Source organism: Gallus gallus, chromosome 1 (genome assembly GCF_016699485.2).
Source record: "Gallus gallus isolate bGalGal1 chromosome 1, bGalGal1.mat.broiler.GRCg7b, whole genome shotgun sequence".
Classification (NCBI taxonomy): Eukaryota; Metazoa; Chordata; class Aves; order Galliformes; family Phasianidae; genus Gallus; species Gallus gallus.
The window spans coordinates 60,653,679-60,667,596 of NC_052532.1; the positions used below are offsets into that span (position 1 = coordinate 60,653,679).

Consider the following 13,918-nt stretch of genomic DNA (forward strand, 5'->3'; position numbering starts at 1 on the left):
GCACTTCAATTCGCTGTTTATATTGTGGTTGTGTTTAACGGCTGGGGTTGCATTGCTCTCGTTGTTCTACAAGCGCATACATCAAAGTGACACTCAGTGCCTGAAGGACTGATAAAATAGGTTCAAGGGAAGCAATGGTGGTGAGGTGATACAACCACAATTTCTGGCAAATACAGATGTGATTGCATCATTTGTTTAGCTGTTCTCCATAGATGCTTTTATTTATTTAATGTATTGATTAAAGAAGGGTTATATTTCTATGGTTTTATTCCCCTAAATATTCCCCTCTCCTGACAGTTGCTGTGGTTTGAGGCGATGAATCATTCTTCACTAATTCAAGTAGGAATTTTTAAAAATAGCACTTTTTTTCACCTATTCTGTATAATATACAATTTGAAGCCACTTAGTAACTGTTTCAGTTTTCTTAACTGCTATCACTTAAATTAGTCACTATCTTCAGGTTAATTTGATGCTGATTTTTTTTTTTTTTTTATGGTCACAGTGGATTTGCCAAGAGGAGCTCTCCTGCCCTTCAATTGTAAAACTGAACAAATACTGAGCTTTTATTTTTGGAGTGGTGTATCATGGTACCATTTGCATTTAGTGAACGTTGTGTATCAGAGTTTCTAATGAGGTTTTTATCAAAAAACAAAATTGGAGTAAAAAATAAATTACTAAGCGTGATCAAAAAAAGCTAGAAGCAGATGGAGGTGTTGGGATGTGATGATTTGCTGCTTTCCATTTACTGGAAGTGTGGACTTTCTGCATTTCTGAGAATCAGTTTCTGGGATCTCAAACCTAGAGGCCCAGGTGTATCATAGAATCATAGAATGGCCTGGGTTGAAAAGGACCACAGTGATCATCAAGTTTCAACCCCCCTGCTATGTGCAGGGTCGCCAAGCACTAGACCAGGCTGCCCAGAGCCACATCCAGCCTGGCCTTGAATGCCTCCAGGAATAGGACATCCACCACCTCCTTGGGCAACCTGTTTCAGTGCATCACCACTCTCTGTGTGGAAAAATTTCCTCCTAATATCTAACCTAAACCTCCCCTGTCTCAGTTTAAGACAACCCCCTTGTCCTATCACTATCCACCCTCGTAAACAGTCGTACCCCTTCCTGTTTATATGTTCCCTTCAAGTAATGGAAGGCCACAATGAGGTCTCCCCGGAGCCTTCTCTTTTCCAAGCTAAACAAGCCCAGTTCCCCCAACCTTTCCTCATAAAAAGAGGAGGCAGTGTAGAGTCTGTTGAGCACTGCCTCCTCTCGAACAATGTTTTGCCCTGCTAGTCGGGAAACTTGTATGAGCTTTTTGAAGGAGTTTCCATCCCACTTTCCAGGGCCTACCTGTACCTAATAGCTTGGGTGTGATCAGAAGGATTCTAAAACTTCACTGATAAGCTTTTAGCCTCGCTAAAATGCTTCAAATGTTAACTGTTCTGTATACAAATTACCTATTTAGGTAGATATTCTAAAAAGATTTGCTTGGGAGTGCAAATGTAAACAGCAATTAGTCTGTGGCAGAGCAAGATGGCAAATGGCTATCTACTTCCAGTAGCAAAGGGCATAAAGAAAACAGAAGCTTGTTTTTTCATATCTTGTTCCCCAAGACCAGTGTATTTGTATACAGAAGTTTCTAAAAAGAGCAAACCAAAATAATATAAAAAGCCAGTTTTCCTCTAACACTGAATCCAAATGACCCTGAAAGCTTAGGTGTGCTTGCCTGGTTGTGCTCATTACTTAGAAATAGCTGTTGGAGCACAGACGTATAATTTCCAGCTGCATTAACTGAGTTTTATTCTGCTGGACTAGGGTGTTAGGAGGTCTGATTAGAAGGGAGAAATGTGTATGAATGGTCAGGAATTTGGGATGCTTAATTTCCATCCTGAGTTTGTGGATAGTCTTCTGACAGTCTCATGCAAGGGTGTGTCCAAGCAGTGTTAGCTGTGGGAGTGTTGTAATGACAAAACATGCTGCTGGTAGATGGGATCTAAAAGGAGTGCAAGCATTATGAAATTCAGGTTTGTGGGGTGGCTTCATAGAAATATGTTCAGAGTTTCTGTGTTGCTTAAGATGTACAAGTCTTCTGTCCACAAAACTTATCTTGGCATCTGTTTTGTCTGAGTAAAAGAAGAAAAGAAAGTAAGTCAGCAAAGGCCAAGAGAAAGTGGAAGGGGGGAAAAATAGCATTATTATTCAGGGAAAGGTCAGTGAGTTACTCTGAAGCGTGCCTTAAGCTTTAAATAAAAATCACCACTGTTCCTTCAATCTTGCAGTGAGATAGATTGGAAAGAGGGAATCTATTCCTTAATTCTTCCTAAGTCCCAGGATATACTCAACAGATGAGAATGCCTTGCTGTGTCTCCATGAAGTTAAATGCGTAACACTAGATGAGTGAGTTTTCCAAATTCTCACTGTTTCAAACCCTTTCCAGTCTTCTTCACAGCTCTAAGTTAACAGACTGTTGTAAAACATCTAGCTCTAAGATCAGTATCTTTGTTACAGTTGCTTGTGCCCTGCTTGAGGTCTTGCTTGAGTTGGTGGATTGACACCTCAAGCTCACAGCAGGGAATTCCATTCTCCAGTCTGTCTTCACAGTTGTTCATAGAGATGTAGCAACAGATTAAGATGCTTCTCTGAATCATTTCTAAATGCAGAGCACTTGGTTACAGGATAATTTGCATAAATGTATTTGAACCAGACCCAGATGACTATTTATGTACAGCATTTCTATTCATTTTATCTCTATTTTTGCAGATCTTGAATAATTATGCATTCCGAGTCTGGAATGCTTCTAGAAAGAAGCAGGGGAGTTCAGTCATTGCTCTGTGTGAAGCCTAATAGTGTAGCAATATACTGCTGGAATGGCCATTCAGAAATGATTCACGAGCACATAGTTCTTCAAAAATGTATTAAGAGATGATATTCATTTGGTGAAAGAGTTACCCTAAATGATACTTTCAACACATTCTACACCAATTGTCCATTTCTGTCTATGGAAAATGCAAGACTTCTCAGTGCTAAGTAGTTTTCTATTCTCTCTGGTGAACCTAGATCTCCTTTTTGTTCTTTTATCCATCCCCTTGATTCCTAGAATGGTGTGCAAGGTTAGACAGGACAGTATTAAAGCATTTCACTGACAAAAGTCAATTCTAGGCATCAGTCCTATTGCAGAAGTTTGTTTTAGTTTGTTTTATTCACATTCTGAACAGATGCATTTTTGAAGCTTCCTGAGAGCCCAACTTACTGCACCTGACAGCTTGAGTGCTGGGGGATGGCGTGCTGCTGCCAGAGGGAATTGCCTCTTGCTTTGAAAATTCTCAGACCTAAAAGAACAATGTCCACAAGGAAGAACCACTTTTTTGAAAGGAAAAGCTTTTCTATTTCGGTGTTTTCATTACAGATGAAAACATCCAATGAAGATTCTTGTGATGAAAAATCCTTGACTGTGCTTCCATAACAGCACGTGAGCCTAGCATCTATCACTATCAGAGTACATCTTGCAGGAATTTGAATGCCTTCCCTTCTGGTAGGTTGTGCTACATCTCCTAATTTCTGGAGCTATCCAGGCTCCTCTTCATGCTTTCCTGACAGTTATTGCTTGAACTCATTCAAGGGGATACTGCATTGCCTCTTAAAGGTCACAGAAAACTCTTTTGGAACTTGCTGCATTGTTCTGCTTTGCCCTCCAAGGTGCTGCTGTCATTGCAGCAGGAGGGTAAGTGCCAGAACATTGAGATCAGTGGTTTTTTATATGTTCTTTCACAGGGACGATTACTGCTACAACCATATCCTAAATTTATCCTGAAATTCCAGTAACACATTTGATCTGCCTGTCTTCCCAAAACTGCACTCAACAGAAGAGGCTTGATATGCCCAGAATAAACATTTTCAAGCCTTTTCCTTTGGGTGTGTAGCCAATATTTCATGGCAGAGAGCTGAGAAGATAATGTGTGTAGTATCAAAAAGCCTCAGGCTGAAAAAGGCTTAATTGAGTCTCACTGATTGTTACTTTTATTGTAATTTTATTACAAATAATGGATTTCTGTTTGCTTCCTCTGTGCATTTTGAAGAAAATGAGAAAAGTTATGGAGATGGAAAGGATGGATACCTCTGATTTGGCAAGAGGTTGACTTTACTGTGACAACATCAAGCCCTAATCTTTCAAGATAGACTTAAAGTGATTGCTACCATTGTGGCTTACTGTTGTGCATTGATAATTCTAAAAAAAGCCCATATATGCTTCCCATTTCCAGAAGGGAGAATGACTAAGGGTTTTTCTTACTTATAAATATATATATATATATATATATATCAGTGTGTAAATTAAAGTCCTCTGCATTGGCAGATGACATACCTGGCCAATGTTCTTGTTCCAGCTATCATTTTGGGTTATTGGAATTTTGGGCCAACTGAGTGGAAGCCTGTAATTATTTCTTATTGTGGCTTAAAATAGGCAATACACACTCATGTGACTTTTGGGGGAACTTGTTTTCTTTTCCCCATAGAACTGATGGGATGGCAAATGTGAGAAGATGCAACATTTAGAGTTACATATAGGATGGAAAGCGGTCAGAGAGGTGTATTTGAGAGACTGTGAAGAGATAAAGCAAGAATGGGAGTTTTATCATGACAGAGCCAAATTGGTTCCATCTTCTGAGACAGTGGGATAGTGCATTGGGCATACAGGATCTCACCATTCTGTGTATAGCTCCCTCAGCTAACTTTTTCCTTGCAACAGTACTATCTAATAAACACAAGAAAAAATATAAGCAGCAAATGTCCTGATTTCTATTGTCCATCCCTTATGCTTTTCCTTCTCCCTACTCCCTATTTCAGCTCCTGGCCATGAAATGAATGCAGTCACATACAAACTACCCCCACAGAGGGACGTGGTCAGGCTGACAAAGTTTCAACCTGCTCAGGGCCTGAGTGGCTGTGGGGCAGCATCTCTTCTGTGCCACTTGTTCTGAGCTGTCTTGGTTGATCACTGGGCAGAGTCTTCTCTGACAAGAGCTTTCCACATGCCGTATTTGCAACACAGCACGAGCTGTGTGCTGTTTGTGAGATCATAACGTATTCTGTTATTTCAAAATCAAGTCCTTTGTGCAGTCTTCTCACATTTATGACCATATCTAATCACTTGCTGCTGCTTTTCTTGGTCAAGAAAACTTCTTTAAAATAAAAAAAAAAAAAAAACACACTCTGAATTTCAGTATGTTCAGAGTGCTGGTGAGCCTCTATCTGGGTTTTATGATTCATTCTGGCAAGGTGAGTAAATCTTGCCTTTCTTCAGCTGGGCAGCTGGGTGGTGGACTCTTCATATCTCATCAGGTCAACAACTCAGCTTCTGCAGAGCAATAGTTTTTATTAAACTAGCATGGTTTCAAAACTCTGTTTTCGTGTCATCTACGGAGAATATTTCCTAAACCACCAGAAATCCCACAGGTTTGAAAAACATGCTGCTGTGATCACTAGTCTGTAGTCATGAGCATTGGATAGCTCATGAGATCTTCCAGTGCTGCTTACAGCTGTTGGATGTCGCTATGCTTTGTTCCAGATGGGCAGGGAGAATGAAGGTAATGTATTTGCCCGCAGACTTGCTTACAATGTATTGCTATATGCGGGGCAAACAGAAGGTGAAAAGCTTATTGTTTGATATTAAAATTAATTTTTTGAAATATTATCAATTTATGTCTAACAGCCTACCTCGGGATTATTACATCAGTCCCAGGAATCATAAGGTTGAAATAGAAGTTTTTCACACAGAGGGTGGTGACGTACTGGAACACATTGCCCAAGGAGGTTGTGGATGCCCCATCCCTGGAGGCATTCAAGGCCAGGCTGGATGTGGGTCTGGGCAGCCTGGTCTGCTGGTTGGTGACCCTGTGCATAGCAGGGGGTTGAAACTCGATCACTGTGGTTCTTTTCAATCCAGACCATTCTATGAGCAGGGCTACTGTGTATTTTATACCATTGCTTGAGAAGAATAGGGTTTATGCATACAGATTAAGTTATTCAAAATATTTGGGTTTTATATTTATGGGACTCGTGCACAACTGTATTGATACTTACATTGTAATCCCTCCAAATCACCTAGAATAAAAGGTTTTAAAACTGGAAGATGGTGCAGACAAAGCAGTCAACAGCTTTTCTGTGCATTGATTTTTCATATATTCCTCTTTCATTATCAATCATTGGCTATTTTTTCCTTTTTAAAGCGTAGTGTTGATGTTTGCTCATATCTTGGAAAATACTGCCACGAGATCAAAGGTTCTGTAGCAGAGCACCTTTTATCTTGCATTGATTCCTTGCATCAGCTAATGGAAAGATAAATTTGCTGACCTCCCTAATAGAGTTGGCTAATAAGAATATGTTTTCGCAGAGTAGCTCCTGGTCTATTAACAAAATGAGTCATATTTCATATGGAAGCTATCGATTTGAAAATATTAGTCACTTCTACATATGTAAATGTTAGCGGTCCCATTTCCTCAAGTACTACAATTACTTCTAACATGTTTCATGGGTTGAGAGGTTCACAAAATCTATGTTTGGCACATAAGCACCTATTCCAACTATTCCATACATACAGGGTGTAGAAGGAATTTATGCTATGGGTGAAGTAGAGTTCTAATGTGCTTTGTACCCATGCAAAACAGCATAAGATAGAGTTTTACGGGATCTCTCACAGCTGGCCTGAGTCTGGATCAGTCAGATGTTTGTGTGTTGGTGGGTCTTTTTGTTATCTTTTGTTTTTCTACAAGAACTTCTTACATTATGATCCATTTTATCAACACAGTTTGTGGCTTGCCAAATAAAGGAGACAGAACTAACAATGAATTATCTTACTACAGTGAATAGGCTCCTGGGGATTCTTAACAATGTTTTTAAATACCTGAAGGGAGGATGTAAAGAGAGAGCCAGGCTCTTTTCAGTGGTGCTCAGTGCCAAAACAAGAGGCGAGGAAGGCACAAACTGGAACACAGAAAATGTCTGACCATCAGGAGGCACTTCTGTGCTGTGCGGATGATGGAGTGCCGGCACAGGCTGCTGACTTTGTGGAGTGTCCTCAGAGATCTTCAGGAACCACCTCGATGTGGTCCTGGGCCCCCTGCTCTGGGTGCCTCTGCTTGAGCAGGGGCTGGAGCAGATGCAGCCACCTCAACCATCCTGTGATTCTGTAGTGTATATATGAAACTGCAAATACACAAGGGCTTTGTTTCTTCATCAGCATAGGAGCAAATCATCAAAGCTCGTATTTGTATATAAATAAAAGATGATATTTAAATAGTGTAGTACTAACCCAATTTGGATAGTCTCATAGGAAATTATATGAGGTTAAAATCAGTACAAAAAATATCAGTGTTGCTCATTTGTAGAACATCTTTTTTTTTTTTTTTTTTTTTTCTTAAGGACAGTTAATTCATGAGACAATGGCTTTTGGTTTAAATAATTGAATACATATATTTTTAATCTTGACTGAATTGATTTTTTCCTTCTGCTGCACAAACACTGGCAGACTGTCAAGGTAGCTTCCTGGTACAGCAGATTTCTTTTTCGAGTCTTTATCCTAGTGAAAATCATTGCAGGGGTGGAACTAGTTTTATTTATTTATTTTTATCACTGCTTTGTCAAGGGAGTATTGGCTCAAATTTAAGAAATTTTGGAGATAGTATACAGGACAAGATGGAATTGAGGGGGTTTACATCCTTTTGTTTTACGTCAGTATGATGAGAGATTATTTTTCTTGTCCATCAAAGACAGTTTCTGGCCCTGAAAAAGCACTTCCTGGGCCCAGACGGTGAGAGAAGGCAATAAGAAATCCTGACGCACTAATTTTAGCAGTCCTGATGGTTTGTTTGTCTTACCTTCTGTTGGTCCTTTTTTATAGCAAAACTACAACTGCGAGCCAAAGTGGATAGCTAATGGTTCTCTCTTTACCTTCCTTAGTTACTTGCTTTAGATGCCTTAATCCTAGCAATCAGAACAAGTACAAGTAAATATATCCTAGGCAGGGATTTTCTCAACAGTAACTGACATATTTAATAGGTGTCTCTTCTATGTTTGCCGGAGTACTTTACCTGCTAAGCTTCCTGGCTTGTTTGTGCTGCTGTTCACAGACTGTTCACTCTTTTTGTCTTCCTTTCCCTTCCCTGACACAGAAGAATGAAGGAAATCGCAGGCCAGGATGGGATGAGCTCTCTTTTCCTTTTGTAGGACTAGGAATTAAGACTATTATCATTGCAATCTCCCAAGGTTCTGGGCAGTGATAAACAGATGGCAGAAATAAACGTTTGAGAGAACTCATCTAGGAATTGTTTTTCTCAGGCCTGTTTTATTAACCATGCAGTGGCTTTCCCCTAGTCTTTGGATCTAATTTATCTTGATGTTATGTGGAGAGAAATGAGTTTGTGATTATGTGGAGAACTGCTGTTAAAGACTTTCTAGATCAGAATGTCTTTAAAAACATTCTTGTGAAATGGGAAAAATACATTCAGTGCTAATTTATGTTTTTCAGTACTTTTTTTTGTTATTGTTGTTAACTACATGTTAGTAAGGCATGTGCAGGAAAGGGTAGGGATAGAACTTAAGACCTAGTTCTTCTGTACGAATGTGTATTCATGGCTTCTGTAGTCATCTTCTATATTAAAAGCACATGAGAAAGCACACAGTTATTGAGCTAGTTCCCCTCTCTCATGCTCAAGACTGTAGGCTTCTGAAGCTATACTTGGGCAGAGTCTTGTCAATCAAGGACTTGGTAGCTGGAATTATATTTTCTTCTGATAGATTATAATTCTTTCAATAAATATCTGGCTTCTGGTCCCACGCAGTCAAGAACTGAACGCGTTTTCAGAACCTAGAAATTTTTAGCTAGTATGATATTAACAGTAGTCAGAAAAATAACCCCTTTCTTGGGATGATCCTTGCAGCGGCATAAATCTGCTTTGCAGATATGTCTTGATTGTGACCACAAGATTTACACCTGTGGCTATATAGAACGCATTGACATACCTAGAAAAAAAATGGAATGGAAATTTTGCTGATGTCTACACCTTGCATCTAAGTGATCTTTTCACTCCTCCATCAAATAAGATTTTCTGAAAAGCTTTGCCTTGTGATTTATTTCTAGGTATAGATCAAGAACCTTGTAGCATGGCTTCTCAGAATCTTCATCATCTACTAGTTGCACCATGTTGATAATGAACTGTCATGCTTTTGGAGGGACATGTATCTTTATTGGTGGTTCTGTCATATTTTAGAAATGCCATTTTCTGAAGCTGAAGAAGGTGGATTTTGGTTATGTCTGTCATTACAACCAGGTGCATTCATGTTTCTGCCATCACAAATCATTGCTATTTTTAATTGTTATTAATTATTCTTTTACAATGTATTTAGTTCCTACAGAACAATCATAGTTTACAGAGGTCAGATCTCTGTAGTCTTGACTAACAAGTTTCTTAAAGCATTTAAGAAAATAAAGTTTCCTTATGTGGATGTCCTCCAACTCCTAGCTGTAAATCCAACTTTGAAGACTCTGGCTTCAAAACTACCTTTGTGCACTCAAATTCCAAATACAGGACAGTAATTTTTATGTCTACCCAGTGAGTTGTAGTTGTTCATCCACTTCCAAGGCACAGTTTTCTATTCTTACTATCAGTTCCTCTTCACGTATTGCTAGAACATTTGCTTTCCTCTTCAGTGACTCTGTGAAACTCATGGGAAATCTGTTTCTGTTAGCAGTCACACGTCCTCCTACAGGTTCTTTTTTCAGGTGTGTTTGCCTAGTGCATTTCAAGTTAAGATTGAGATGCACTCACAGAAGGTGTATGCCGTAAGCATCCTTCTGTACCCAACAGAAAGCAGAAAAAAAACCAAGCCAACATAAACAGTTAACTGATGCTTTTTAACTTCTTGCCATCTGTGGCTATGAGCTCTCAGTGGTACCCTGAAGCTTGCTATTCTCCATTTAATAATTTATTGTTAAGAACTCTCATTATAGCTTGCTACTGGGAGTTTTTACCTACCTCAGTGCTGTCCACAGTGTGGTTCATTTGCAGCCTTCACAAAGACTGTCCCACTTTTATCTTCAGAGAGAGGAGTAGGCAATGCTTCCCGTGCCGATTGTCAAGATGTAAGCTTTTTCCTTTTGCTTTCGTCCAGTTATTTGACAGCAGGTTTATAACAATATAGATTTTGGCCTCTGGGAAATAGCATCTACAGATTTGTCTGAAGAAATGAGGAATGAATTCTCATCTGTTCCCAGCCACAGCTCTCAATCTTTTTTTACTGTAATATATTCTATGACGTATTCCTCCTGTTCCTAAAGGAAACACAGCATCTCCTGAGAAATCCTAAAAAAAAAAAAGAAGTTGTCCAAAGACCAAAATGCCTGCTCTCAAGAGAGATATGGGGCACTTAATCCAATTTCAGCACTGCAGAATCAGTGTGCCAATGCTCAAAGGAGGTAAAATGTAAACGCTAGGAAGATTTGCATGAGAAAAAGCTCTCTGAAGCATGCTGAAATACTGATGTAGTTATACCTTTGGAAACTTCGGCACACAATAGGTGGGGCTAACTGGTAGGACCTCAGATATTTTTCCTTTGAATTCTATTTCCTACCAGGCCATTGATAGTATCTGCCACAGAGGTCAAACTGATTCATCCCTTAAGATACCAGAGAGCTGTTAGAACTGTACTTACTGCCCTGATAAAATGTTATTTCAAAAGTTTACTAGGTTTCTCTACGCTCAGTCAGAATTTATATTCGTATTACACAAGTGTACTCACAAATTTATTCAAAATAGGCTATGTACCTCCAGTATTCTATTGAAACAGCCTATATGTGTGCTTTACTCGTTGAAAATAAAAATAACTTCCCTTTTTTCTTTGTAAGATATGCTTCTTTACCACAGGTGAACATTTTTCTTGTTGGCATTTGACACTGAATATCCAGTATACTCTATCGCTTTCCCTTGCAACCTTTATTATTCATCTACCTGTACACTTAGTATGCAGTTATTGAATTGCATTTTTGGTTCTTTTGTGGCTACGAATTTACTAACTTGTTTCTGATTTGCTTGCTTTTGGAGTTTAAACTCACTTCTGCTGGTGTGTGTGTGTTGAGTTCTTTGGTGGAGACAACAGAGAAGGAATTAGGCTGCTGCACCCTGGCCCCTTAAACCAAATGAGTCACTTTGTGTGAGTTTAGTTTAGCTGAAAAATGCATTACTGACAACTTAAGCTCTTTATCTATGGCACTTTTTTTTATTATCTTGCCCTTCTGCTGTCTCAGAGGTAATGCAATGTATGGTTGTCTTTAAAATACAAGTCTGCTTCTTTAAATCTCGCAGATTAAATCCTATTACAATCATAGCTGTATTTTCTATCTAAGCTAAACATTATAAAAATCACCCATTCATTTCCATTCTAATAAGGATTTTGAAGCCCCTGATCCACCTTACGGGGAATATGTGGTGTTTCTGGAATCAGCAAGTTCTGTTTTATGCCAGCCCTGCTGGACACCTGACATTAGCCCTTTTTTCAGCTTCTTTGCGTGGGCTGCAGCTGAATGTCAGCAGGGACTCCCTCAGACAGCCAGGCCTTTGCTTCTACTGTGCATTCAGCAGAATCTATTTCCCAGAAATGCTGCCAAAACATTAACTCTTTGAGAATGGGAGAGAAGGATTTCCCATAGTGACCAAACTCTATTCTAGAATTTGGCATGTGATCGCTTTTGAGCTTAAGGCAGTTCATCCTCTTACAAAAGTTTGAAATGCCTCTATTGTGAAGAACGCTAAAGGAGTTGTCATAATGCAAAAGTCTGTGATTGTGCTTGCAGATTGGCTGGCAAGGAAAGCACAGTCATGGACTCCTGTAGGTTCTGCCATTTTCTGGTACTGCACGTTTGAGGGCAGACCTTACTGAACTGTCCTTCAGACATAAAAGATATTGTAATTACTGTTTCTGTCATTCTGAGAGTAGTAGCGGTGTAGTCATGATCTAAAAGTAATGAAGGTTTTGTAGGTGCTACAAGAGCGTCTATTTCAGACCTTGAAGGGTGTCTATGCCTGTAAGCTTGTCTCTTTTTTTTTTCCCCCTAGCAGTAAACATAGTTGGCTGAATAAAAGAGATTACCTATAAACTGGCAACATCAAAAACCTGTTTTTTGGTCAATTAACACATTACATCTCTCTCTTTGTTTTTCTTTTTTTCCTCCTCCCTGGGTTGTACTCAAATATGTGACATAACAAATGCAAACCTGTCCTATGTCTTTCCAAGCACTTACTGTTTTCTAACGAAGAACAGCTTGATCACTGAGCAGATTTGCAGAAAACTGCCAAATATGTGCACATCATAAAGCTGTCATTCAGTACAGGATGTCCTGGCTTACAGTTGAAGTAGTCAGGAAATTTTCAGTAGCTAAGTTTGTCAATAATATTTTTAATGAGAAAAATTATTGAATCTGCCAATTTCAGCAAAGCTTTTGTTAGGGACAAAATTCTTCCCTCTGGAGTCGAATTTCTGATTAAAAATTAGAAAAGACTGAGATGAGATCAACCCTTGAGCAGGAAATAAGACTTGTTCAGCGATGCACGCTGGAGTATTGGAGATCCTTCGTGGCATCTGGGCTACTTCAAGGACCTTGAGCTGAGACTCAGCTTCCCTTTAAGACACTGGTATGCAATAGACATATGTTCAAATACCTAAGCCAATCACTAGTCAAACGTTTATACAAAGTAGAATCTCTCTCAGTACCTTCAATTGGAATTACCTGTTAGAGATCCACTCAAAACTAGTTTATTGTCTACTGACTGGAGCCTTGTTTGGGATGCATAAGGATGGCATGTAAGAACCTGAATCATTATCTCCCAGACTGAAACTGTTCTAACACTGCACCACATATGCTTGTGGGCATATCTTTCCTCCCCCTTCCTTTCCATTACTTGATATTCTCTTGCTCATTAATATGAGAGACCTCAGTATTCTCCCAATGTAAGAGGACAAAAATCCCAGTATGTGTATATAATACGTATTTCCAGTCTTTGTAGAGTTTAATAGAATGTAAAAATGCTTCCCCCCACACCGTGACACATTTTTGTGACACAGTGGTGTATACTTACATGTGTACTATGGTTTTCCTTGTTGCTGAGAAAGACTGGGTTCTTATCTTCTTTTTTTCTGATGGTTGATAGGCATCTCTTGAACAAACTGATTATATTTTATTTTATTTTTGTATTTTAAATATTCATGTAATTTCCTTGGTTAACCTACTTAGAATTTAAATCCAAGAGATTAAGGAAAACTTAACTACAGAAGTGTTCAGTTCTTAGGTGCTCTGCCTCTGTTGCACAACACACAGTTCTAACTTAGGCACTCGGCTTTCTTGAATAAAAGAATGGGATGAGTTACATATCCTGTTAAGGTAGTTACAAAGACAGTGTCTGCAGCGTGAATAACCTAAACCAGGCAATTAAAAACAAGCACACAAATGCTTATTGGAATCCGAAATATTTTAGCTTGGGAGGTCAAGCTCTGTCTTGCAAAGACGAATATGGAAATCCTTTATTTTAAAAGTATGTCACAATGTAATTATTCTGTTCAAAATCTTGCTGGTAGCAATGCTTGCCTCCTTTTGATCTAAAATTTAGGGTTAGAATGGAGGTCTTGGCTATAAAATATCGACTAAATTCTCTTTTCTGTCTGATTGTATTAAAAATCCATGTCTCTCACTTCCTTTGGAATGGTAAGATGATGACAAACATTTAAATTAATTGGAAGAATTGCACTTCAGGTCCTTCTGCTCTTGTGAGTGCTACCAATTAGAATATGAAATTGTGCTCTCTTTAGTATTTTCTGTCAGGCCTACTGAATGTTTAAATATTTCATGCAAAATGGAAAAGGTTCAACGTGGAGAGATG

At 39.0% G+C, this 13,918-nt stretch overlaps 1 protein-coding gene and 1 long non-coding RNA gene across 18 annotated transcripts in view; one reads left to right on the forward strand and one right to left on the reverse strand.

Annotated features, from left to right (window-relative positions):
- The window catches only part of ERC1 (ELKS/RAB6-interacting/CAST family member 1), a 291,778-nt gene that overhangs the window by 47,952 nt on the left and 229,908 nt on the right, over positions 1 to 13,918 (forward strand). The window lies entirely within an intron of this gene.
- Positions 1,204 to 11,771, reverse strand: LOC121107293. Its single transcript, XR_005841100.1, has 3 exons — positions 11,462 to 11,771; positions 10,025 to 10,351; positions 1,204 to 2,119 (listed from the first exon to the last, which is right to left on the reverse strand). It is a non-coding gene; the product is annotated as an uncharacterized LOC121107293 (long non-coding RNA).